Source organism: Heterocephalus glaber, unplaced genomic scaffold, assembly GCF_053883595.1.
Source record: "Heterocephalus glaber isolate CG9 unplaced genomic scaffold, H.glaber_assembly_v1.0 deba00001764, whole genome shotgun sequence".
Classification (NCBI taxonomy): Eukaryota; Metazoa; Chordata; class Mammalia; order Rodentia; family Bathyergidae; genus Heterocephalus; species Heterocephalus glaber.
In genome coordinates this window covers 10,124,798-10,130,472 of record NW_028258461.1, presented here as the reverse complement: position 1 = coordinate 10,130,472, position 5,675 = coordinate 10,124,798, and positions in this window count along the sequence as shown.

Here is a 5,675-nt window from a genome sequence, read left to right as displayed (position 1 = left end):
AAAGAGCACCTTAGGAACTTCGTGAATACCAAACCAACACTCCAAAGAATTTTACACAATATCCTAGAAACAGACATTGAGGATCACAACCCCAGGAAGCAAAGCAGAATGAACCCATCTGGCATGACAAGAAATTAAATGGAAAGGGGGAGAACCGAACAAAAACAAAAAGTCATGGCAATGACAAGTCAATACATTTCAGTTATAACCATCAATGTTAATGGTCTCAATCCACCAATCAAAAGAAATAGACTGGCAGAATGGGTCAAGAAGCAAAATCCAACAATATGCTGCATACAAGAAACACACTTCATTCAAAAGGAAACTCATACACTGAAAGTTAAAGGGTGGAAAACAATACTCCATGCAATGGGAACCTGAAAAAAAGCAGGAGTAGCTATCCTCTTGGCAGATCAAGTAGATTTCAAACCCACACTGATTAAGAGAGACGAAGAAGGACACTACATGCTTGTAAAGGGAAGAATCCAAGAGGAAGAGATGACAATCATAAATATCTATGCACCAAACACTAGTGCACCCAACTATATAAAACAAATACTAAAGGACATGAAAAGTCATATATGCACTAATACAATTGTAGTGGGGGACCTTAACACCCCACTGTCACAAATAGATAGATCAACTAGACTAAAAATAAGTAATGAAATACTACAACTCAATTGAACTCTTGAACAAATGAACTTAACAGATGTTTACAGAGTCTTCCACCCCACAAAATCAGAATACACATTCTTCTCAGCTGCACACGGGTCATTCTCCAAAATACACCACATACTCACACATAGAACATGTTTAAGTAAGTACAAAGGAATTGAAGTTATCCCCTGTACATTATCAGACCATAGTGCGATGAAATTGGAGATCCATAGCAAAAGAAACTCAAAAAATTTCATAAACACATGGAAATTGAACAACACACTTTTGAATAACCAATGGGTCACAGAGGAAATTAAAGAAGAAATCACACAGTTCCTTCAATTAAATGACAATGACAATACAACATATCAGAATCTATGGGACACAATGAAAGCAGTCTTATGAGGGAAATTCATAGCAGTGAATAAGCATATTAGGAAAACAGAAGGAGCCCAATTAAACAACCTGATGCTGAACCTCAAACTTCTAGAAAAAGAGGAGCAGGACAACCCCAAAGCTCATACAAGGAAGGAAATTATAAAGATCAGAGGAGAAATCAATGCAATGGAGACTAAGAGAATGATACAAAAAATCAATGAAGCCAAGAGTTGGTTCTTCAAAAGAATCAACAAAATTGATAAACCTTTAGCCAAACTTGTCAGAAAAAGGGAAGAAAAGGCCCAAATCCATGCAATTAGGAATGAAAAGGGTGAAATGACAACAGACCCAGCAGAAATCCAGAGGATCATCAATACCTACTTCCAGAACCTATATGCCAATAAGATGGACAACACAGAAGAAATGGACAGATTCCTAGATACATATGAATTACCAAAGTTGAACGAAGAAGACCTAAAAATTCTAAACAAACCAATATCAACCAACAAAATTGAAAACGTAATTAAAAACTTATCAACTAAGAAAAGCCCGGGCCCTGATGGCTTCACTGCTGAATTCTACAAGACATTTAGAGAGTAACTGCTGCCACTATTGTTTAAACTCTTCAATGAAATTGAAAGGGAAGCAATACTCCCAAATTCATTCCTGGAAGCAAGCATCACCTTGATCTCCAAAGCAGAGAAAGACCCAACTGAAAAAGAGAACTATAGGCCAATCTCACTAATGAACATAGATGCAAAAATCCTTAATAAGATAATGGCAAACAGAATGCAGAAGAACATCAAGAAGATCATACACCCTGATCAAGTGGGATTCATCCCAGGGATGCAGGGATGGTTCAATACATGAAAATCAATTAATGTAATACACTGTATCAATAGAGCCAAGGACAAAAACCATATGATTATCTCCATAGACGCAGAAAAAGCATTTGACAAAACCCAACATGCATTTATGATGAAAACCCTACAAAAAATTGGAATAGATGGTCTCTACCTCAAACTGATAGAAGCCATCTATGAAAAACCAACAGCCAATATCATACTAAATGGTCAAAAACTGAAATCCTTCACACTAAAATCAGGAACAAGACAAGGATGTCCACTATCACCACTCTTGTTCAATATAGTTCTGGAAACACTAGGCACGCCCATTAGACAAGAGAAAGAAATAAAAGGAATAAAGATAGGAAATGAAGAAGTCAAATTGTCATTATTTGCAGATGACATGATACTCTATATAGAAGACCCCAAGAACTCCACCAAAAGTCTTCTAGACTTAATAACCAAATTCAGTCAAGTAGCTGGTTACAAGGTTAACACACCAAAATCAATAGCATTCCTCTACACCAATGACAGACTCACTGAGAGAGAAATAGGGCAAATAATTCCTCTCACAATAGCATCCAAAAAACTGAAATACCTAGGAATCAGCCTAATGAAAGAAATCAAAGACCTCTTCTCTGAAAACTATGGCACTCTGAAAAGAGAGACTGAAGATGATATCAGAAAATGGAAAGACATCCCCTGCTCCTGGGTAGGAAGGATTAATATAATGAAAATGGCCATACTTCCAAAACTGATATATAGATTTAATGCAATTCCAATTGAGATCCCAGCAGCATACTTCACAGACCTCGAGAAAACAATCCAAAAATTCATTTGGAGCAAGAAGAGACCCAGAATAGCAAAAGCAATTCTAGGTAACAGAGACATGGCAGCGGGTATCACAATCCCCAACCTGCAACTCTACTACAAAGCTACTGTGATAAAAACAGCATGGTACTGGCAAAGAAACAGACTTGAGGACCAGTGGAAGAGATTAGAAGATGCAGAAACAACGCCAGACACACTCAGCCATCTCATCTTCGACAAAGGAGCCAAACACCCTCACTGGAGGAAAGATAGCCTCTTTAATAAATAGTGCTGGAAAAATTGGTTTTCAACTTGCCAAAGATTAAAACTAGACCTATATCTCTCACCTTGCACTAAACTAAAATCAAAATGGATTAAAGATCTAAATATTAAAATAGAAACTCTGAACCAGTTGGAACAGAGGTTAGGTAGAACCCTTGAAGACATCGGTGTAGGAAAAGATTTCATGAACAAAACCTCAGTTGCCCATGAACTAGCACAAACAATCAACAAATGGGATCTCTTCTTATTAAAAAGCTTCTGCACAGCAAGAGAAACCACCAGCAGTGGGAAGAGACAACCCACAATGTGGGAAAAAATCTTCACCTGCTCTTCCCCAGACAAAGGTCTACTATCTCGAATCTATAAAGAACTTAAAAAGGTCAGACCTCCCAAATTTAAAGACCCAATCCAAAAATGGGCATCTCAAATGAACAGACATTTCTCAAACAAAGAAGTAGAAATAGCAAATAAATACATGAAAAAATGCTCAACATCACTGGTCATTCGAGAGATGCAAATGAAAACAACCCTGAGATTCCACTTCACTCCAGAAAGAATGGCTGCTATCATGAAATCAACCAATAACAAACGCTGGTGGGGCTGTGGGGAAAGAGGAACCCTGCTCCACTGCTGGTGGGAGTGTAGACTGGTGCAACCACTGTGGAAATCAGGATGGAGATACCTCAAAGACCTAGGACTGGAAGTCTCATTTGACCCTGCTATTCCACTGCTGAGGATCTTCCCCAAAGAATTAAAAGAATCATACCACAGTGATATATGTGCACCCATGTTCATAGCAGCACAGTTTGTAATAGCTAAAACTTGGAAACAGCCCAAATGCCCATCAACTGGCGTCTGGATAAAGAAAATGTGTTTTTTTAATAAAATGGAGTACTACTCAGCCATAAAAAATGAGAAATTAGAGACATTTATAGCTAAGTGGATGCACATTGAGGCAATACTCTTAAGTGAAATAAATAGGACACACATGTGTAAATACTGAATAGTTTCTCTAGTGTGAGAAACTGAAAGTGTAAATAAGGACTAAATATATAATAGGTAATGTGAAATAGGAAGAAAAGGGGCAAAGGGGAAGGAAGTGGGAGGGCTAGGGGAAAGGATAGAAGGGAATGGGATTAATATGAGAAAATGGAAAAATAGGAACAAAATATTTGTAAATAGGGAGGACTGGAGGGGTTGAAGGCAGGGCTGGGCAAGGGTGAAAAATAAGAACCAAGTGAGACTATGTAAAGGTGCAAATTTCCAATGATGAATGTCATTATATTGTATACCTAAAATGTACCAATGGTTAGAATGAATAATCGATAATGCAAACTAGGAAGAAAAGGTCCAAAGGGGTAGGGGTAGTGGGAGGGGCAGGGGAAAGGAAAGAAGGGAAAGGAAAAATGCTGAGAAATGGAAAAAATGGAAATAAAGTCTTTGTAAATAGGGAAGGGTGGAGGGCATGAAGGGAGGGCTAGGAATGGGGAAAAAATAAGTACCAAGATGCATTATGTAAAGGTACAATTCCCAATGAGAAATGTAATTGTGTTGTATACCTACAACATACCAATAAAAGAATTTAATACAAAAAAATAAAAAATAAAATAAAATTGTCTTTTCAGTGTTGCTAAAGTCATATATAACTTAATTTTAAAAAAATTATTACAGACATATAAAATTATAACAGTAACTTAATGCATCTATGAAAACTTTGAAGTTAAAATGAATAATGAAAATATTTAAGGAATAGGATATTGATAGTCTTTGATGTATAAGGAAAAAAATGTTGATTTCTAAAACCTAATAAGACTTTCATTGACATGCTACAATATAATGTATTTGCAACTGTAACTTAATTAGTTAGTTTGTCAATGGCGGCCACTAGCAGAGAATGTAGTGTCCCCAAATTAAAATTTCTTACAAACTACTCAATGTCTATAACCTCAAAAGACTCATATAAATTAGTCATCATTCTATAGAAATTTGCAAATAAACATTGAAACTGTCATAAAGATTTTTGTTTTGATGAAAGCAAAAGGCAAAATTATTTTATAAGAAATTATTATACCCTAGTGGCTTTGAGTTCCTAAATGTTGTGATCAAATTTGTGACTTGTCCATACTTTTGTGTTCAATATTTGATTTGTATAATTTATACAGAATGACTTTATGGTTTTCCAATTGTTCTTATTGGAAAATCAATACAATATTAATTAATTTTTTATTCAAGGAAGAGATAGAGCATTTTGTTTTGTTCTGTTTTGTTTCGTTTTTGTGGAGGAGTAATATGGCCTTGCAGTAGCTCTGCTTGAAACAGATTCTTCATTTGGCTTCTGTGAATCCACACAGTTTTCCTCTAACCTCACCAGTTTTTGTTTGACCTTTTTTGCTGGTCCTTCCTCTTCTTGCAGATTACTAAATATTAAGATACTCCAGGGCTTAGGCCTTGGGCATCTTCTCTTTTCTACCTACATTCATCCCCTAGGTGATTTCTTCCTGTTTTGTGGCTATAAACCACCAGCCCTGACCACTATTTTGAACTCCAGACTCATATTTTGACTGCCTATGCATCATCTCCACTTTGAAGATGTAGTGGGTTAACTAATGGTCAACTTGTAATGCCTGGCTGAACTGAATCAGTGTGGTCTGGGCATGGAGGACCCACCTGAGGATTGTTGCCAATAGCCATAAAAAAAGAACT